Raw genomic sequence first — 23,333 nt, 5'->3', positions numbered from 1 at the left:
TCTAGTCTTCCAGTGTTGATTAGGGGAATACATCATATTTATTGGGAAAGAACCACACAGATGGAAGTGGATCCCAGATCGGGGTGGGAGGAACCCAACATCATTATTTAATGCTTTCGTATATTTGTGTATTTTTTGAGGAGAGGGATTTGGTCTCATTCATCTTTGTATCTCCACTTGTTTGTGCAGTGCTTGGCACATAGTAGGTGCTCAATAAATACATGTTTGATGAATGAAAAGCAAACTGAACAAGCCTACAATACAATTGGCTTCTATTTTGGTTTCCTAGGATTATTGTAAGGAAATGCTAGAAAGTATATGACTTGAATAATCGAAATTTATTGTCTCACCATGCTGGAGGCTAGAAGCCTGAGATCAAGGTGTCTGCAGGTCCTTGCGCTCTCCAAAGGCACGAAGGCACCAGAGAAGATCTGTTCCAAGCCTCTCTCCTAGCTTCCTGGTAGTTCCTTGGTTTGTGACAGTGGAATATCAGTTTTTACATGGTATTTTCCTGGTGAACACGTCAGTGTCCAAATTTCTCCTTTTGACAAGGATGCCAGCCATATTTGAGGACTGGTCCACCCTATGCCAATAGGACTTCACCATAATTTAGCTAATGACATCTGAAATGACTCTGTTGCCCAATAAGATCACATTACAATATACTGGACTTCAACATATGAATTTTGCGGGATGGAGGACACGATTCAACCCAAGACAGTTTCCTGTGCAATGAATATGCTTGAATTTGAATTTATCATACAGATATTCAAAGAGCACTGATTGGTTAGGTACTTTCCTGGATGTCAAGAGATGTGTATTATAGACTCAAGTCAGCCATCAACCGCTATGTTAACATAAACAAGAAATTCATTCTTCCAATAAGGAGGCTGGGATATAAGATCTTCAAGGTCCTTTTTAGCTCAAATGCTCTATGATTTTCTTAGCCATCCATATGAAACACACCTCTTATATGGCCTTTCCTTAGTGCTCTTTGATTATTGCTGCACACTTAAATTAGACTTCTAGAATTCTATAGCAATGGAGTCCTGCAATGTCTCTCTAAAGAATTCAAGAGTTTGGTGCTCCTGTTTCAATGAAGGCAATGTTCAGAATTCATGAAGTCAAGGACCATGTCTGTTTCTCTTACTCGTGAATTACAATAGCTAACATAGGGCCTGGCACTCAATAATAGTAAACACTCAATAAATATGTGTTGGATAAACGTTGAGTGAATGAATGTACTTATTGCAATAGTATTTCCATAAATTTGCTAGTTATATTCATATATGTTGAAACCTTTCTTCCTCACTGTTCACATTTACCTATAATTACCAGTGCGTATCTTGGAACTCAAAAATCTCACGTTGAATGTCCACAAATCAGTGGCTCTCTAAAGATAAAATCATTTCAAGGTATCTAAGGGATTATATGAAATACTTGGGGCATTGTGGAGATATCAAGATATAAGAAACAGTCATCGTATGAAAAGCGGCAGGAAATGGCATTTGTAAAAAATCCTCCAGTGCAATCTGGCAGAGTAAATCAGCATCTCTCCATGGACTTTTCTCCATAAATCTTACAGTCTATATTTCTGTATATATTTTAGATTATTTTATGTGATGGGAGACCCATGTATGCCTGAAAGAAAGAGCATAGTTGAAAGCTGAGAATATAGGAAGCATTAGTTTCTGTTACCTCGATGTTTGGGTACAATAGATCACATGTGGTTCTCTGCAGGAGGTCCATGTAAAGAGTCAGGAATAGTTGACTCTGTGAATAGTAAAAACTATAAAATTTTTTTTGAATTATTATTATTTAAAGCCCCCAAAGAGTTGGTGTCTTATACCATTTTCAGGGCTTTGACATTATTTCTTTATGTTCAAGGCCCCAGATTTAAACTTGTCCTAGCAAAACGGAAGAAGCACGATTTCTGAAGCTGCTGTGTCACTGTCACATCTGGCTCAGCCAAGAGGCCTCGGTACTGTCCGATCCATCCCACCAACATTAGGACTTTCAGAGGAGGATATAATCCGCTAAGAGCAATAAATAGCCAAACTTATGATGTAACTTAGTTCTAAAAACATTTTAATAACTGGAGGGAGAATTTTAAGTTACAGGAATAGAATCTAAGGAGTGTTTCATTCCTCCTGCTACTACTACCTAACCCAAGTAACCCCTTGCTAGTCAAACTGCAACAAGCCATTAACCTGGAACGGGGAAACTGTATGAAAAATCTTACAGGGTACAGAGGTGCCTTCGTCTTCCTGAACAGTAAATGGAACAGGACTCTTCCAACGACGATGTTAGAAAATTATATCTAGTTTAATTTTTCTCCTACATCCTGGTTTCATTTATGAGACTGTTCAGTTCTCTAGGGCTGCAGTCAAAATCAGGAAAGCTTTTCTGCCAAAGAAGAAAAGGTTTCCATTTGACAGAAATACTGTTCAGAGTGATTGATTTAAAAGTGCTGAACTCATATTCAGAGTCTGAAATCCAGGAACCGCCAGCTGGGCTGGGATTCAGAATTACAAGGATGGAGTGAGTTTCGGAGTTGTGATGCATTAAGCAGTGGGGGCAATTGCTTTTCTCACCTATCTCACAAGGGATGGAGGAAGGGAAACATTTAAGAATTAAGAAAGAAATCTCAGAACTGTTGAGTTACTGCGTCTTGCTCTGCTAGAGGCAGAATCACAGTTTGCATTTAGTGGACAAACTTCGGTGGTGAGGAATTTAATACATCTTTGGGTAACTAAGAATTGTTTGAAGGGAGAGTCGGAGAAGACAAAATAAATAGTAGAGGAGGAAAACCATATAGCTAGTTTTACTAAAGCTGGACGTTAGTAAATATGTGGGTGCTTGAGGGCATAATGGACCTATTTAGAACAAGCAAAGCATTTCCAGGGTGTGAACTCAAAGGAGTTGGTCTACTGGAAAAATATCTTTTGAATATTCTGTAAGAAACAGTAAGCACGAACAATGGTACTAGGGGATTAAGACATATAATGTTAACTTACTCTTCTAATTTGTGTACCGTGGTTTTTAACAGATGGATTTATCAGTGGTTTGTTGTTTCTTCTTCTTTTTTTCCCCTAATGCATGCTGAGCTATTTCCTTGCATGTCGTTTTAAATAAAAATATTTTTAAAGGGGACACAATGTTAAACGAGATGTATAAATAAGACAAGTGCTAATTACAGTGTCTAAAAAGAATGTCTTTACCCTGTAAATCGCGGCACAACTGCTTACACAGGGAATGAGGGAGCTCCATGCTGGGGCTGCACTTTCTTTCCATCAAGTCACGGAGCATAAATCTGGGCAATAAATGATCAGAAGGTACTGTACTGTGTAACTTGTACAATGTTCATAAAAGAAATTAATGAACAAATAAATATTCTCTGATGGACGAGCTGGCAAAAAAAATATATCTCACAAAAATGCCTTCCTCTTTCGATGGGGGATAATGGCTCGGAAGTGACATCTCTTTGAACAGTGTGCTTGGTCTCAAAGAGATTAATGCTCAGAAAGTAATCTTGGTGTCTGATCTGAAAGCCCGGACATAGGCCAAACCCCTGTGGCTGTCAGTGGGGGATCTGCCTGTGGCGACGAGTCAGGATCAAACTATTCTCTCACTTCTGGTCACCGAGCCACTAACCCACTTGAAATTCTCAGGCACCTAAGTATTTATTTGTATCCACCAAGAGAAGTCCGTAGGTCTTCATTCTGAATAGAAGTAACCCTACAAGCTTGAAAATATGTTAAAAACAACAACAAAAAAGACTTTTCTTGGAGAAATACTCAAAGAATGATAATGTCAGTTGCTGTCCTCTGAGTTTTGGTTGGATAGGACAGAGGTTTGAGTCGGTTTTGTTGAGCTGACTTCACAAGGAATACCACCAGCACTGCCACTCTCACGATGCCCATTTATTGGACAGGCATGTACGATGGCTCTATGAAGCCTGTGACAGTGAGCTTGAATTCCGTGGTGCGGCCTTGGCGGTCCTGATCAATATGACTGTTTCCTGTTCATGATCATGTGCCATGATTTCCAAACAGAAGTATTTCTACTTTTTCCTTGCGTTCTGTGTGTCACCACTGGCTTCTCCTATCCTCATTCTTGTTTGATGTTGTTTGTCCAAAATTTTATGCACACTGCCTCTTCCTTGGCCTTATATCCACTCTACTCTCCAGGTATGCATTCCCAACCCACCCGACATGGCACACATTAAGCCCCCATTTCTCTGAGAAGCTTTCCCAATGACTCCATCCCATGATTTCTCTATTCTTTAAATTTTTGGTTTTAGAACTTGATAGCACACTGAATCCATTTTCTAGTAATCGTTTCACTTCTGTTCATATTACCCTTCCAAAGTAAGCCTAAGCCTTCTGAGGTCAGAACCCATTTTGTAACAAGGCCGTTGCATTTCACGTGAATGCTGAAAGGAGGTTTTTAGAAATAGAACAACTGAAAATATTTACAACTCCTCACTTTTTGCATAAAACTTGAAATAGATTAAAAATGAATTGATAATTTAATAAATTGTCAAGAATTTTATAATTCCAAAGTTCTGTGCTTTTAGCCCTTACAACAGCATCTCTTCAGCTGTTAGACAGAAATATTCTTCTTCTGTTAGTATCATTTGAACCATACTTCTATTGATCTGGATTAAAATTTTAGTAAGTTGTTTGGTAACTATCTTGTGGTTTATTTTAATCTAATTAAATTATCATTTTTAAATTATGGTCTATTAAAAGTGAATCTCATTATTTTTCAGCATTAATACTAATATTTAATACTAAAGAATAGGCCCCAAATAACTGAATTGGAAGTTAGATTTGATAAGAAAATACTAAGAAAGCCAAAGACTCGGCACAATATACTATGAATCATTTAGGACAGAGTCCCCTGTAAAATTCTCCAGACAGTATGGTGCCCCACCTCCCAAAATCAACATTAAAACAAACACATTTTAGAATTCTCAAAAACTGTAAAAAAAATTTTTTTTAAGTGAAAAGATAAAGAGAAAACAATAAACCCTTCATCTGGTGGTATGGCTGTAAGATCAATCCCCTCAGATCTGCCCCAAAATTATAATATCCATAGATATTTGAATAAATTACAGTATGCCATCCCCCTGTGTTTATTTTTATCACATTAATCACGGAAATTCTGAATTCTGAAGACTCACACACCTTTGTTTTGTTATGTTGTTCCCTAAAGCACAAAGCTGCCAGATAAAATACAGGATGTCCAGTTAAATTTGAATTTCAGATGAACAACAAAGGAATTATTGATAAAAGTTTCCTCTAAATATTGCATAAGACCTACTTATAATAAGAAAATACTATTCATTGTTTATCTGACTTCAATTTCAACTGGATGTCCTCTATTTCAGAAACTAGCTAGGAGATTTGTAGTTAAAACCCAACAAGTATGTGCATGTGTGTGTGCACATGCGCAAAAACCAAGTTTGGAAGATACTCAATGACGAGTCATCAGGTATAATGTCTTACCTAAAACAGTAGTCTTGCTTAAAATGGTCTTCTCAGATTATTTCTGATTTAACACAGTGATGGAGTTAATTCTGCTTTGGGACCACTCTAATGATTAGAATTTTAGAAAAAAATTACCAGATCTTCCTAAAACTTTCTGTCCTAACAAAAGAAAATAAATCTACTCATTATTTCAGAGGATATCTCTGGAATATTTAAAGGCAGCTATATTGTCCATCCTCTGACCCTTACTCCTATCTCCTCCATGCTTTGTTTTCTTTTCTTTAGGCTGAGAAAATTATAATTTCCTTAAGTTATCTCTCATAATGATTTAGTTTCCAAAGCCTTTTTAGTTCTAATAATTATTCTCAGATATCGTTATGATTTGACATAGTATAGCCTTTGAAGAATGCTGTTGGATAAGAATCTCATTCTGTTTCTCTCGTTCCCTCCACTACCACTACTGACCTGGGCACAAAGTAGATACACATCAATCGTATTTCCTAAGACCTTCACGAACTTTCAACGAGAATCACTCTATCTTTTGTCTGTGTCTGAGTGCATTTTGTGCTTTCCTTTGGATATAAATTCCTATGTTCAACAAATATTTATTCAACACCTACTATGAGCCAGCCACTGTTGTAGGTTTGGGAAACTAGTAAGAAATAAAAGAGACAAAGGCCCTGCTTTCATGGAGTTCTCATGTGAGTGGTGGAAGGCAAGAAATAACCCCCAAATTATATAGTTTATCTGCTGGTGACAAATAATCTGAAGACAAATCAAGCAGGATAAAGGGGATGGAGGTAGTCGTGGGTAAGCGGATCTAGTCTGCAGAAGGTGGTCAGGGAAGCCACTTTGATAAAGTCACATTTTAGCAAGTACCTGCAGAAGTAAGAGTGAAAGCCATGCAGATATCTAGGGTGATAATATGCAGGTAAAAGGAATCACGAAGAGAACAACCTGAGGTAGGAACATGTGTAGTGTGAGTGGCAAGAGAGCCAGTATATCTAGGATGGAGAGAGCAAGGTGGGGAGGACGGAAGAGGAGAAGAAGGAGGTAACTTGGGGCTGCAAAACGATATGCTCTTAGGGCAAGGGCTGTCTGTCGGGAGAATGTCAGCAATACTGTTTGGATGTGACAGTGACCTGCCTGGGACATCTCTCTCTCCATGGATTACAGCTCTGATTTGGCAAGACAAAGAGCTAGGGACAAAGACTGCCCTACTCCCTGTCCCCCTAAAGATGAAAGCTTGAATGATTACAGTGGGCTTCTGAAGTCTAAGGGAGATGTCCTTTGGCTGAAGCCACATCGGCAGGTGCATTTTCTGGCTAGAGCAGCCAAGGAAATTCTTGCTCCAGTGTCAGTCTTTGTTTCTTCAAGAGTACTCAGAATTCTAACACGTGGGAAGTCAGAGATAAATGTCTACTAAACTGAGCTGTTGGACCTCTCGATCTATGGTTCTTGACCTCTGTTCACTAGGTTGATGCTATTGGTAACTTCAAAAGTCTCATCATTTCGGAAAGGATGGGAGTTTGCTAACTTGCCCTATTTCACATGATTCATTTGTTGACCTGTCCTCCTCTCAGATGTAACTCTTTCTCAAAGATTCTTCCAATTTCTTAATTCAAATTGCATCAAGTGGCCATCATGAATGGCCACTAGTGATGCTTTCTTTAATGACACTGCTATTAATAGATACCCCTGCTATTTTCATTTGTGCTGCTATCTCCTGCCCATCACCATTGCGTACATCTTGACTGAAGAAACAAATAATATTTTGGCCCCATCTGGTATTTATTTTCTGCATGGTTGCAAAATCCCAAGTTCTGAACGCCTGTAGCAAGCATTGGTGAACTTCCTTTTCTCTCCTCAAGACACCTATCACTTCCTGTAAATTCCAATCTCCTTATGCTCTGACCTGGAAGCCTCTAGAATATCCCATAACTTTCCTCTGCTGCCCCATCCACTCTTATCTAGTGAAACTTCTTTGAATTTCTCCCTTCTACAGGATTCCATTTCTTTTCTGTATGTTGTTGGAATGCAGTAAATAAGGACTGAATGACTAGCTTGTATGTGTCACACTGTCTTATTTTCTTTATTTAAAATTTTCTCAAGCACCACTTCTTGGCAGACACCTATTGTGATGAGCTATCTCTCCCAAACTATCATCATTAACACACTTAGTCTTTTTTGGCAAATATGCTTAAAGTTATAAACAGAGAGATGAGGTGGGGTTAGACCAATGAGAGAGTTAATTATCAGAAAATGCGCCATTAAGTGAGGCCAATGAACATCCCATTTAAATTTAAATTCACATTGTGAGTCACAAAAATCTCTACTTCCTTTAAGGTTCCTGGTCTGTCCCACATGACAGATGTTCAGCAGATACATTTTAAAAAGCTACCAAGTCTATAATCCACAAAGCTCTTTCTCTTTTGGTAACATTAGTAAAAGAAAAACACATTTATTCTCCTTGCTAAGCTTAAAACAACAACAGGCAAAGCGAGCTAAGGTTTCTTCCTGCCCTGCCCTGTCTTTCTCTTTCAGCCGAATTATAGTCTTACTCATGCTCTGAATCAAAATTAGGATGAACAGTTACCTTCAAGTACAAATGAAGAGGACCAGGGTGGGACTTGAGGGGGCTCCCAATTGTTCCCCAGTGGCCAGTCCTTTCATTTCTGGAAACATAGTCTTCATATGTATTTATTCTTCTGCCCCACGTGGATGTTCACGAAAACCATTCTGTGGTTCTCCTCCTTTCTATGTCTCTCCCTGAATTCTACTATGGCAGTCTGGGCACACATCCAACATCAGTAAATGAAAACCTCTTCATGCAGCCCAGCTTCAGCACTGCATACCAGCAGTTCAGTGCTGTCTTTCCTGTCCCACATCCAAACGTTAGCATATACAATATCAATAAGCTATTCCTTTCATCTTCCCAACACTGTAGAGGTGTTTATATTTGTGTGGGACATTTAAGCAATCCCAGCCAATGGGCTTGTACATCAGGCTAGGCCCCAGGCAGGGAGCAGGCTCAATTGGAAACAGGAACTAAAAGTGTTCTTGGTAAAACCCTGCCTCTGCCCAAATGTAGTTGTCTCACTCAATGCCTGACCTTCTTTAAAGAGGTCACCCTCAGAATTATGGGGCAGTTTGATAAGCTGGAATATACTAATTTATTGGCCATTAAAAAAAAAGAGGAAACTTTATTTGGATTACTCTGCTTTCTTGAAAACTTTTTTTTTCATAATTAAAAACATCTGGAAGGCATTTTAATATATCATAAACAAGAGGAAATCCAAAGCACGTGACTTCTAAGAAAATGATGCAAATAGAACTCCTTGCCAAAATTTACTGTAATCTGTTTTTCTTTTTTTTCCGGGGTGGGAGTTTGGAGGTGGGGGATTCAAGAAAGGAGGGCAAATGAGAATAACATTGAGAATTCTACAGAGAAAACAGTTATTTCAAAATTAGTCTACTGCTATTTTTGGCCAGCGTTAGAAGACATTACACATTGGCAGAGCCTCTGAAATATATTTGGTTTCTTTTTAAAAATTAGTCATTTTACTGGTAAATTTCTTTCTGAAATGGATAAATAATTAAATAAACACAAACTAAATTAGAAGATTAAAATAAAAAGTTGAACCAGAAAAGAGACATCTTCCAGGGTGAACTTGGGTAAAGAACAAGCTATTTGCTTAGTATTTTATTCTTCCTTTCTATAGCCATCTTTTCTTTGGATAATAGTATAATAAGGTTACATGTAGCTCTACTAGATATCACCCAAAATTGATGCCTGCAAACAATATTTCAAATGTTTTTCAATTTGTCTTTCATCAGGTAGGGCATAAGCTACCTAATGTTATAAATGATGTGTTTTGAGGACTTTCTTCCTTTGTTAACCCTGGAGAAATGAGATGTAATCACCAATCTCAAGAATTGAGTTCTCTTAGTATTGTGGGTAACATACCACACATACACACACACACACACACACACGCGCGCGCGCGCGCGCACGCGCACACACATACATCCACTCCCCTATAAAACAGACCTAAAAATATCAGCATGGCCAATGGTTGCCTTATTTAGCTTCCAATTCTTGGATGTACACTTAATAATTTCATGAAAATAACAATGTACCTGGTGCAAGCTATATTTTTAAGTATATAAATAGTTTATAAAAACTCATTGAACTGCTGTTAAGTCTGTAATTACACAAAGCATGTGAAAGAATCGGTGGTATTTTACAAGATGCAGGAACCTCTTATTTTCCTGGATGAATTCCAGGTTAGGTATTATGGAAAAGCTAGTGAACTAAAGGAAGACAAATCTATATTCAAATTGTAGTTTGGTACTCCATAGCCGTGACTTCTCTGACTTTCAAGTTCTTCACCTCTAAAACAGAAAATTATTATCTATTTTTTTCTAAGAATTAAATGAGATAATATAAATGAAGAATTGGGCACAGTGTCTGAGATATAATAGGATATTGAGTGAGAGCTATTATTCTCCTTCTTGGTATTAGTTTATTATATCCAAAATATTCCATTAAAGAAACAGTTGCTGGCAAGACTTTTTGCCAGTTTGTTTACTGTTCTCCTTGTAGTTTTAGGGGGGCTCCTATTCTGCTTTGCCTCTTTCTGCCCAAGAAGTTAATAGTTTGATTGAGTGATTAACTCATCCCTTCCTTACATCTTACCATGTGGGTGTGGGCCCTGGCTCTATCCTTCTAGGCCCTGAGGCAGACATATTAGAACCCTTAGATGTGGTCCTGACATTTGAGGAGCTCTAGGTCTATGTAGGGAAACAATTAGCTACAAGACATCCATTCATTTAGCGCTAGACATTGTGAGAGATGCTGCAGATAAGAAATGAGTGAAATAAGCTTCCCACTTGGCCAGAGGACCTGGAGGCTGTGTCTGTCTCTCCAAGCACAGGTAGAGATATAAACAACTGGCCAGCTGAGCAAAAGGTCATCAGTGTTCACTGTGGGAATTGACGGGTGGGTCAGAGGTCAAGGTATATTTTAATGCAATGTGGAAGATTAAAATAAGATTTAAAAAATGAGAATTTAGGATCCTGTTTATAAATATCTGTAAAAAAAAAAAAGATTTGTTTCTGAAAAAGACTTATTTATAAGTGAGCTAGGGAGCATATAAACTCCATTAGGAAATTTATATTTTCCAAATTGTGAGAGCTGGCTGTACGAATAGGATTTAGGGGTGGGGGGACAAGATATTCAAAGAGGATGGGCACTGAAACCAGAGAGACATATTCCACCTCAATAACTTTCCAATATGAAGCATTGAACGAGTTATATAACCTTTCTCCTTTTTTTCTTTTTAAAGATTTTATTTATTTATTCAGGAGAGGCATACAGAGAGAGGCAGAGACATAGACAGCAGGAGAAGGAGGCTCCCACTGGGAGCCTAGAGTAGAACTCGATCCCAGTACCCCAGGATAACAACCTGAGCCAAAGGCAGACACTCAACCACTGAGCCACCTAGATGCCCCTTATATAACCTTTCTTTTCTTTGATTTCCTCATCTGCAAAATAGGAATAATATATATTCAGAGTTATTGTGAAGATTAGTGTTAATTTATATTAAGCATCTGGCAGACAGGTAGCACAATAAATAAATGGTCTATTATTATTGGCCATAACTATTAAGAAGAAGGCCAAAGGACTTATTTAATTTATAATTGCTTTCCTTACAATGAAAATATAATTCATATCATTAGACTTACGTGTTTTTCCTGTATTGGTAGTATGAACATTAGCTATTGTTTGGTCATTGGTCATAGAGACAAATTTCTACTATATTTTAAAAAATACCTTATCTACCGTGATATGTGTTGGAAGTTTTGATTATTTACCATTTTCCAAGAGATTTATTAAAATAAACATACAGTGTAACTCTTTCAAAGATGACAGCCAACATTTTATAAAATTTATGTTAAACTAGAAAAAAATCATTTAAAATCCATATCTGAAGTAGATGATAATGGATTATATTCACCATTTTTCTTACTCCTCTGTCTTTAATAGAAACACAAAGCAATAGCTTGAGTAACACTCAACTACAGATTAGGTGAACAAGAGCAGACTTTTATTACCAAGGAAATCACAAGGCTAATTTGCATTGACTGGTTAAACAACAGCCTACCAACCATACTAACCAGAGAAAATAATACGCAGAGACAGAAATGGAAGGGACTAGGCTAAGATAATGGTCTTGCTTTTTTACATTCATATTTTAGAGTCATGATATCTTGAAATAGGTTGTCAGATGGGTTAATGGGCCTTACTATTTCATTTTAACACTAAATACAAAAAAAAAGTTTATGGAATCTACACTTTGAAACAAGCTTCCATAAGCCATAATCCAATAATTGTTAGCTACACAAGAGGCATTGAGAACATTAAAATCTTCTATGAGGGAGGTGAGTTTAGTAGACTAGAGCTTTCAACATAAATATTTCTATGGGGATATAATATAACAAAAGTTAAAACAGTCAATTGCAGGTACAATATTAATAGTATAAAAACATATGCTGTAATAAGAGATGGTTATGAATAGGCAAAATAATATACTAGTCTATATATATATATATAGATAGAACATTAATAGCTGGTTTACCAATTCTGGTTTGGCCTGGCATGTTATCTATTACTTTCATGAGTTTCAGAAATTCCTTTTTCTCATTTTGGATCTTGGCCCATGGTGATATTCTTTAGATTGCAATATCTACTCATATGGTTTATCAATTTGTATTGTCAACCAGTCTGTGTACACACATTTTGAAGGGATATTTAGCTTTTGCTAGTGGAGCCATTTCCAGATCAGAGAGGAAAACAAAGGGGGAAACCTCTCAGTCTAATGTTAAGAAATAAACAAACAAAACAAAAGCAAGCAAACAAACCCCAAACTCCAGATTTAGAGCAAGGTAAATGTATTTAGAACAAGATAAATATGCCCAATGATCATTAACTATAACCTTATGTACTTAAGGATGTCAACCATCATCTAATAGATAAGTAAGGGTAAAAAATATTTAGAGATGTTATTCACACTGCCTATGTTAAAGTGTTACTGCTGTAGGAGGTCATCAGTAAATTTTAAAACAGTGCCCGATTACTCTTCCTCTGTGCTCAGTTACTGATGCTATCTGCCAAGCTATAGTCAAACTCTGTAAATAAATAAACCAATAAAGCCCTTGGGGAAAAGTCCTTAATCTACAACACAGTGATTTTGTAGCTTGAAAAAAAAACTTTGGAAAAATAAACTTTTGCAAGATAATGCTAGGAATGGTATTCATCCTTCCACTTATAGTGTTGAAAAAAACACAGGCTGTGTAGTTTATTAATTTAGTCAAATAACGTTGAGCCAAACTGGGTGCTGGTGTTATTCTAAAGAATAAAACAGACTTGGTCTCTGTCCTCATAGAGTTTATAGTCCAGTATAATATTTCCTTAAAATCCTTAATATCCTTCCTTTCACATCCAAGGAAGAAGGATATTCAAGCCATCATTCAAACATATCAACACTGCCTAGAATGTAAAGGGTGTACATGGTGGGAAATGAAGATGGAGGGGTAGGAAATCTCAAGTCTTGGGCATAAACCCATCTGAGTGATAGTCCTCAATTTCCCAATGAGTAATATTACAAATGAGATAAGTTTCTAATTTCTCCCTGCATCACAATGTTGTAAAAAATGAGAAAGTATGCGATAATTTTTGAGATGAAATGTTCCATAAGTCCTAGATGTTTTTATTCATATCAATTTATTTGACACATTTTGGTTGTGTGCCCTTTAGATTCAAGAAGAAACTCACCATGGTCCTGCCCACTTAAAAAAAAATAGAATGTAGTATATTCACTTACAAAAAGGCAGAGAATATTAATGATAATGTGGTTATAAAGGTAAAATACTCAGAGATTGGGTCTTCAGATGATGGAAAAAGATACTTTCCACTTGAAAAGTGAGCATTAGGCTGAACCTTAACATATAGGTAAGATTTAGGTGTACAGAAATGGCAAAGGGGGAATTCAGGAGGAACAAAATAGGCACAGAGTCAACAAGGCTCCCTCATTTGGTCAGTGAGGTAATGTCATCCTCTGGGGTTTCCTAAGTACTTATGATCTAGGCACAAACTAGGAGCTCTGCATCCTGAAGTATGTGATGTGCTGGAGAAGGCCTAGGGCCCAGATTATGGCTGATCTTGACTGAAAATTAATGACTCAATTTGGTAAGCAAGGAACATCACTGGTAACTTTTGACTAGGATCACAGCTGTTCTTTGGAAAACTAACTTTGCAGAATTTTGCTAAATTGGTTAGAGATAAGGGAAGGCCTGGGAGAAAATTCTAGCAAGAAATTGGCCAGGAGCCATGAAAATAGTAAAGTTTGGAGTGATCCAAACATTAGAAGACTTGACAGTTGAGTGGATTTAGAGTCTGAGGAAAAGAATTGCACCCACGTGTCAAGCTTAGGTGATTGGGAGAATGGTATGGCAATAATCACTAGTGTGCTAGACAATGTTCTCAGAAAGAGAAAAAAGGAAGGAAAGAAGAAGGAAGGAAGGAAGGAAGGAAGGAAGGAAGGAAGGAAGGAAGGAAGGAAGGAAGGAAGAAAGGAAGGAAGAAGGAAGAAAGAAAGAGAGAGAGGGAGGGAGGGAGGAAGGGAAAGCAAGTAAGCAAGCAAGCAAGAGGGAAAGAAAGAGGGGTGTCTGGGTAGGTTAAGTGTCCAACTCTTGATTTGGGCTCAGGTCATGATCTCAGGGTCATAAGACTGAGGCCCCAAGTCAGGGTCCATGCTCAGCAGGGAGTCTGCTTGAGAGATTCTCTCTCTCTCTCCCTCTCCCTCTGCCTCTCACACTCATACACCCACTCTCTCTCTCTCTCAAATAAATAAATAAATCTTAAAAAAAAATAAAAATAAAAGAAAGAGAGAAAGGAGAGGAAAAGAAGACAATGCTGAAATCTGTAGCATTTGCCTTTATCTGTGGTGTACATGTTCACACCATGGCCAACCTGGAGTTGGGAACAGCAGCATACAGTGAGCCCTCATAAGCTGGTAAAAGCCAGCTCCAGCATGTGACTGCCAATGATGGATATAGAGGAGCAAAGAGGAGACCTGAGACGAGAGGTGGGAGTTTCAGCTTTGGACACACGGAATTTGAAGTGAATAGCACAAGTACCGAATATTTGGAATGCTAGATTATAGTCCAGTTGGAGGAGTCAGTGGGAGATCTATTATCTATCTATCTATCTATCTATCTATCTATCTATCTATAAAATATATAATGTATAAAATATATTTATAAATATAGCATACCATATAAATATATAAATATAAATTAACTATATTTAATATAAAATACGTATTAAATTATATATTATATATAAACATATTTAAGAGTTGTCTGCATAGAAGTTATATTAAAGGTGAATAAGATTACATAGGTAGAGAATCAACAGGAGAAAAAGCAGAGATAAGGACAGAATCTTAGAAAATAGTTGAATTTGGGAAGCAAGGGGTGGTAGAAAAGATACAGTCTGGAGAGGTAGGAGGCAAATCAGAAGAGGGCTCCATTCTAGAAACCAGGAAAAAAACATTTTAACAGAGCTTGATTAAAGTGCCAAGGGTGGTGGCCAGGGCAAGGATAATGAAATGGAAGTAAAGTCTTTGACATGGGTCTCTTTAGGCCCCCAGGACTGCGGAGGAGATAGTTTCAGCAGAGCCGTGGGTGGGGAGAGAATTTTAGCAGTGCATGACTTCTCATTTTCCCAACATATTTGCCAGTGAAAGGAATGAGAAAAGATGAAAGGGTAGGATCCTTTCTTTTTTTGTTTTTTGAGCTATTATTATTTCAATGGAAATTTAGCTGCAACATAAGGAGAAAAACAAACTCTCATAAGTCTCACTAGTAGCAAAAATGGCTTTCCTCCAAAGCTAAAAGCTTGCAAGCCCCATCGGGGCTGACCCTTGGGCTGCCCATTATTTGCTGTGAGCCTCGTTTAGACAGCCCACTTGGGAGAAGGAAGATTCTCGTGGACAGCTGTGACCAAGCAAACAGAAGCAATGGAATGAGCGACATCAATCCCACGAAGAGGAAGAATATGTATGACAAAGCATTTGCTTTATGAAAAATATGGAGGTGGGGAAAACAAGGGAGGCAATGCCAAGAACAAATATCTGTAAAAGTACATTCTTGTAGAATGACTTGTGTTGTTCAGCCAATTTAAAGCTTAACGTAACAGAACTGTCCTCTGAACCCACACTTCTTTGCCAAGTTGTTCCCCGAGTTGTTTTTTTCTTGCCTGGAACAGAGGATTTGCTCATTTCCACATTTCCAGGTTCTACCAAAAATGTGAGGTCTAGCCCATCTGACTTCCTCCTTAATGTCCTCTCTAACTGCCATTATTTCAAGGTGTCCAGGTCACCCCCACTGTGTTGTCTATACAATGCATAAGAAGGACAGTATCTATTAATCACCTTTGTTAAACAGTGGATGTGTGTTGACATAATTCTTTCTACTCTTGCACTATATTCAGATTATTTCCCATAGGCCACTGGTTCCTTACATTTGAGGAGCTATAAACCTCATCTTTTCCTTTTGTAAGCCTCTCTTTCCTATATAATGCATAATTATAGCCTGGTTAAAAAAATATTAACTGATGCTTGTTGAATTGGATTGAAATTTTAAAAACAAAAACAGAGAAATTTTCGTTGAAATCTTCCCGGGTAGTACTACATGGGAGCTATTGTGTAGCTGAAGATAAACTATAGTATATCTTTGTTTAAAAACACTTTGTTTTTAAAAGTAGGTTCTGGAGAAAAGGAATGGTTCCTCTAAAATGAATTTGGAAACAACTGGAAGATAAAAGTAATTTATCAATATCATCAGTTTCAACTATAACAGGGATAAGACTTTTTGAAATAAATTAATTGACCCTCCCCCTCTTCAGCCAGAGGCATCCATTACCTCAGGCAGGATTTGGATTATTAAAGCAGGAATACAAAGAGGAAAAAAAAGGCATTGTTCAAGGAAAGTTGTTGTTTTTTATTTGTTATCAGTGTGTTGTGAGACAAAGGTTTTGTGAATCACGATTTGTGGCAAAAGAAAGGGAGTTTCTAAATTCGAAGAGCTACTTACGTATACAAATTAAACCACAGAGGTATGAAAAATACACTGTGGTGTAGAGAGGAAAAAGAATTCGATGTAGGGAAAGCTCAATTTCAACTAAAAGAAAGCAAAAGGTGTAGCCCTGGCAGTGACTCTGAAGGAATTTGAGGGAAGGAGGCAGGAATCAAAAATTAAATGTCCTGGCTTTCCCTTCAGGAAGGTGTTAGAGGGAAGGTTTAAAAAACTTCTCAGTACTTGATGTTTCAGGTAGATGTAGTTTAGGAAAATCACAGATGTCTGAAGAAAATACCTCTGGTCAGCATGATGAAAGCCACAGGATGCCACCTAAGATGTTTCTAGGATGTCATTTAGAAATTGCTGACCTAGAAGTATTCAATGAGAGGGAAGTCCTGAGAAGAACCTTCACAGGAGGGCTCGCGTCAACATCAGGCTAACCTCCACAGAGGAGAAAGGGCCGTCTGACATTTTGAAGTAGAAGATGGGAATGTGGAAGAGACCTAGAAGTTGCCTTGTGAAGCTAAGAGGCGCAACAAGATAGTTGAATTGAGAAACACTGGATGTCCAGAGAGACCACCAGAGTGAGATGGGGAGCAGATGAAAGGAAATCTCTGGTCAGAGATTCTGCAGAATCAGCAAGAGTGGAGGTAGGACTAATAAAGTGGTGAAAACTGAGCTGGACATTTCCTTGAGATTCACTAGCCTTAGGTTAATGGCATCATGCCAACACCTCCTCAGCAAAAAGCAACATTAACAACAATTCAGGGGGCACTAGTACTACATGTTTGGAGACTAAGAAGACCAGATTGGCTTTGTCAGAGCAAAGACCAGTAAAGATGTAAAGGACAGCATGCAGACTTCCTTCCTCTCTGAAAGGAGGATACAGAAGCTTTTCCATGAATCCAGGCACCTTTTTGAGAAATAGAAAAGGAATGAGAAAAATATCACTAAGAAGCAGCTAGACTTTGAATTAACTGAATTATTTATCCAAAAGACTGTTTAAATGTACATATCCGGGATTCCTTTAATTGCCAAAGTCTGTATTCCCTAATATGCAATGGGATGGAATGCTTGAGCATTTAGATTAGTCATGGCAGATGAATAGCAGCATTTCTTTCTTGCACATTTTGAATCACAGACTATACATTTTGATATACAAACTAATAGGAGAGAACCAAAAATATTGGAAAACATGGTTTTTTTGGAAACCACTTTTAAATTGGCATGATATTTTTTGGCCATTTCTGGTCTTCAGTGAAAAGTAGAGAAAAAAATAATTGAAGAGAAGGCATTTTTTTTTTTTCCTTTGTACAAGAGTGTAGAGGGACTAATAAGTAAGATCTGAATACCAAGAGTAAAGCAAGGCATAATCTCAATACAGGGTTGAGGTTACTAAGCTAACGCTACTGCTAGGAGACTGAGCACAATCCACATTTTCAACGTCTGTAGCATCAAAAATAAAAGGAAAAGTTTGTTTTCTAAAACAAAGTAGGATTAAGTTAGTAAATTAAGCTGAAGTTTATTGACAAAGGTATAGTATCTAGAAAGTTGTGTTTATTTAAATCATGTTCTTTTTTTTTTTTTAAAGATTTTATTTATTTATCCATGAGAGACACAGAGAGAGACGCACACACACAAGCAGAGGGAGAAGCAGGCTCCATGCAGGGAGCCCAATGTGAGACTCCATCCCAGGACTCTGGGGTCACGCCCTGAGCTGAAGGCAGGCGCTAAACTACTGAGCCACCCAGGCGTCCCCATTTAAATCATGTTCTAAAAGTGTATCCTGTTAATAGACTATAAAAATGTTAAAATGGAGCAATGTATTTATATTATTTAACAAATGTTCTATTTTATAGGAAAAAGTTTGAGAAAAAAACATAGACCATATTAATTTCAGAAGTTTATGGCTGCACACTACCTTGTAGAATGGGTTTATGTTCATACATAAGACATCACCAATAACCTGTGGGCAGTTACCCAGATAGGAGATGTGGATAATCTTGATTATCATACAAGTTGAAGAAACTTTGTCAAGTTAAGGGTTTTTTTTTTTAATATAAAAATAAATCTACCTGAAACTAGCTCTTTCTGATTGAAACTTTCATTTTATTAAAAACAAAATTTTGGTACAGTTATTGGAAAATATATATTTATTATTAACACAGCATCTTCCAATGCTGATGAAAAAGTATTCATATTTATTGTCTTATTAGTCTCCTTAATAAAAGTTTCCATTTCATAGCTCTGAGGATACCACATGCCACAAATTAAAAAAAAAAAAAATTTAATAGGGATGCCTGGGTGGCTCACTTGGTTAAGCGTCTGCCTTCATCTCTGGTCATGATCCCAGGGTCCTGGAATACAGTTCCCTGCTCAGTGCGGAGACTGTTTCTCCCTCTCCCTCTGCCCCTCCCCACTGCTTGTATAAGTGCAATCACTCTCTTGAATATATAAATAAAATATTTACAAATAAATAATTTAATAATATAAATTTAATATGTTAAATATTAAAATAACTTGGGAGCTGCATCTTCTTTTTTATAATATCCTCCCTCCCATCCACATCCTGCCTCCTCCAAAAAATATCGCTATGAAGAATTTTGAAGATTAAACTTCCCCACAGTTGGGCCTTAGGTGAAGCAATGTTATAAAAGCAAACTGGAACATGAAAAGAAGATACAGTGAGTTATATGGATTGGCAAACATATTCAACTTAACTGGTAATCAAAGGACAATAAGTAAAAACAAGATTCAAATTTATTCCTATTAAATTCGGTGGAAAAGTTTTCTGTTTTGTTTATATTGTTAATATTCATGCTTGCCGCTGTACAGTGAGAGAGGCACTCTCATTCACGGCTGGTGGAAGCATAATTTGGTGCAATCTTTCTGTAAATCACTTTAAAAGTATGCATGGAATGTCTACAAATGTTGATAGGATTTGAACTATAATCTCCACAGTTGAGGATCTAGCTAAAGATAGAGAGGTAAGTCAGTGAGCCATGTGTAAGCATTTTTAGCATATACTTGTTGTGTATTTGAGAAATACATGGAAATAATCTAAATGCCCAGAGATAAGAAACAAATTAAATAAAAACAAAATTCCTTTTGCTTGCCTCAGTTTGGAGACAGCCATATGGGCTTTTGAGTTCAGTTCTCCACTAGTCAAATTCACACTTGACCCAAGGGCATTTAATTCTGGCATTAATCCATTTGCTAATGGTATACTAGGCTGTTGATTAAGAATATGTTTTCAAAGGTTATGTAAAACAACAGTAAAATTCTCACCATTAAATTTTTTGCTGGTGTGTGTATATTTGGAAGGGTGGGGAAGAAAAACAGTCCAAAATGCTAATAGAGGTTCTCTCTCAGTGGTAAATTACTGTGTGGTTTTATCTTATTTTCTTCTTTAACTTTTTAAATTTTACACATTTTCTACTGTGAAAGTTCATTAGTTTCAAAATCAGAAAGAAAGGAAAATTATTACAGCTTAAGACAAAATTAATCCTGAAAACATCCTACCTGTTTGTTATATTTTACAAATAAAATTTGTTTCCCAAATTCATTTATTTGTATACAATGTTCTGTTGAATATTGTCTTAAAAATAGAAATGAAGGTCAGAAACTTTCAAAAAATGTTGTTGGAATTCTGCCTCCAAATAATGAATATTAAGAATAACATTTAACATTTTTACAGTTAATCCACATTTTTCAAAGCAGTTACATATATATGAATCATCTGCCTCTACTCCTCCCTCATTCATAATGTGCAACCATCACCTCTGTTTAGTTCCAAAACATTTTCATAATCCCAAAAGGAATCCCCATCCCTATTAAGCAATCACTCCCCATCCACCCTCCACTCTGTGAATATTTTTGATGATTTCTTTTCTGTTTAATTTTTTATACTTCTTCATTTTTTGCCTGTTAAGTCTTTTTAATACTGAGAGATTGTTTCTGGCTCTATCAGCATTTATTCTGTGCAATGTTCTATATTGTGGGCGGCTGATATCATCTCATCTTTTTATTTCTATAATGAACCCTTAAATTTCAGAATGTCTGATGTGAAAAATCATTTTTGTGAAAGCTATAGCATAGATTATTTTAATTATAAAAGTAATATGTATTTATTGTGAATGGCTAAATAATACATAGATAAAATAAAAAGTAAGAGCCTTTTATATGTCCCTACATTTACTGGAGGAACTATGAGTAATGATTTACTTGTGTAGCATTCCATATTATTTCTTGATTCAGTTACATGCATATGCTCCTCCCTAAATTATAGAATATTATTTATATTATTATATCAATAATCAGAGTTTTTACCACATGTTCATTAATTTTATGTTTCATTTATTTATCAATTCTTTCAACCACTATCTACTGGAAGCTATTAGATGACAAGAATTCTAGGAGATGAAGATACGAGAGTGAATAAATATCCATGTCAGCCTCTATCAGATCATTATTTGAAATAAGTGTACATCATTCCATCATCTCGATGTCCCATAATTTAACACAAATTAATATAACCATTCATCTACAAATGGTCAGCAACAATTCTTTTAACCAACATGTATTGGCTACCAGCTACCACAGACTAGTGCAGACTGAGATAAAGAGTATATTTGTTTCTTGTTTTTATAAGTATATCCAAAGTAAGTGCTATTCAGCTCCACTTTTACAATATTAAGATAATCTTTCTTTTGTATTTGAAGTGAAGTTAGGTTTTTGAGGGAGTTATGGGTAAAGCAGATTCAGTGATCACAACTATTGTGTTCAAGAGTATAAGGAATATATTTATCCCGTCTCAAAAGACTGTAAAGCAGAAGAAATAATCAAAATAATTAAAACCTTTCTGACAAGGGTATGAACCTTTCAAATGGACAACTGACCAGTAAGAATAGATAAACCGTAAAAAATGGATGCCTGCCAGCTTTGGCAATGTATACTTTGGTATACACTATAACAAATATCCAATCCTCAATTTGATTGAGTCCTTCTGCACCTCTTTTATGTAGTTTGCTTGTTTGTTTTGTTTTGTGGGAAATGGGCAATATTTGTGCTTTTTCATTTACATATTTGGCTATGTGGAAACCCGAGGGAATGAATCATTCTGGATAGCTGAAAATTTTAATCATTTTTGATGGAAATCTTTCTAAAATGGATTTCACACTTCCCTGCCTTCTTAAACAGAGTGGATGGAATGTAATTAATCTTTTTTTGATGACTTGGTTTTATCATTATGAACATTAATGACTGTGCTGTGCTATCCAGAGATGACGTCCTCAACACTGATTGTGGTATGTGGGATGGCCTATGGTCCTAGCAGTCTCTTTGAGTATTTGTGTCTAGGTTAAATTCTTCCTTTATTGTGAAGCAGCACAGTGGAGGTACAAAAAGGTGGGCTTAGGAGCAAAAAATGCTGTGTTCAAATTCCAGATCTTGATTTGAGAACCAGTTACTCTTTTGACCTCTGTTTCTTTATCTGTAAAATGACCACAGTAACTCACCTAACAGGGATGTAATAAGCATTAAATAATGGGTCCTATGTGTAGTGGAAAATAAACTGATGCTAGTTTCTGTCTCCTATCAGGGTGTTTAATAATTAAAAAGCATTTTTACTGATTATTTTGCAGTTTCTAGTCTGCTGTGGGACTGGAAGCTGGATGGTGGAGTTGAAAGTTGTGACATCAATGTTGAGTGCTTAGATATACAAGTCAAATTTTAATTCCTAACTGTGTAAGAATACTTCTGCCTCCATAAAATAGAGTTTAGGAGGAGAAAATGCAACTTGAAGATTTTGAACTCCATACGTAATGGGAAAGTGTTTTAAATCAGTCTGCATATTCTCTTCCAGGATATGAAGTTGGTAATTTCCAGAAAAATGATCTTATAAAAATTAATCAGCTATATTTACCAAGAACCTAACATACACTAGTTACATGTCTAGGTTCTGAAGATTAAGCAGAGAAAGAAAGAAAGAAAGAAAGAAAGAAAGACCAACCTCTGTTCACATGTAACTCTCATTTTAGTGAGAAAATAAAACACATAAATAAAATAATATATAGTACATCATTTTATAAGTCCTCTTGAGAAAAACGATGTGGAAAGAGGATATATAAAGCCAAAGAGGAGAGATTCAGTTTTAAATATAATAGTTAATGAAGACCCCCTAGAGAAGATGACATTTGAAGAAAGGCTTAGATGAGACAACTATAGACATATTTTGCTGGCAGATTTGTTCAAGAAAAGACAACAGTAATACAAAAGGAGGCCAGAAGGTACCTGTTGTGCTCATGGAATAGAAAGGAATCCCAGAGACTAGAACAGAGTAATTACGTCAGACAGTGATGAGAGCTAAGGACAAAAATCAAGCACAAAAGGCTATCAGGAATGTCTGGATTGAGGTGGTAGGTGGTGTTAAGATGCAACTTCATGTAGGTAAGATGACACATGTGAGAAAAGACTGGAGTTGGCAAGGGAGCAAGCCATACAAGGTTTTGAGGTAATAGCCTTCTAGGCAAAAGTGGAAAGGCCCCAAGGCACTGTGTGTCTGAGTGGCTCAAAGAACAGCAAGGTGACCTGTTAACTAAAAAGGAGTAACTCACAGGGAAAGTAGCTGGAGATGATATTAAAGGGATAGCAAAAGCAAGATTATATAGTGTCTTAGGCCATTATATATATTAA

At 36.8% G+C, this 23,333-nt stretch overlaps 1 long non-coding RNA gene across 1 annotated transcript in view; it reads right to left on the bottom strand.

Moving 5' to 3' along the window:
• The window catches only part of LOC112640931 (uncharacterized), an 84,333-nt gene extending 75,801 nt beyond the window's left edge, over positions 1-8,532 (bottom strand). Inside the window, exon 1 of the long non-coding RNA XR_003124356.3 lies at positions 8,092-8,532. This is a non-coding gene — a long non-coding RNA (uncharacterized LOC112640931). The remainder of the gene's footprint in view (positions 1-8,091) is intronic.
• Between the last annotated feature and the right edge of the window lie 14,801 nt (positions 8,533-23,333).

Source organism: Canis lupus, chromosome 6 (assembly GCF_003254725.2).
Source record: "Canis lupus dingo isolate Sandy chromosome 6, ASM325472v2, whole genome shotgun sequence".
NCBI lineage: Eukaryota > Metazoa > Chordata > Mammalia > Carnivora > Canidae > Canis > Canis lupus.
Note: the sequence above shows the minus strand (reverse complement) of the source record. Positions and strands in the feature narration are given on the sequence as shown.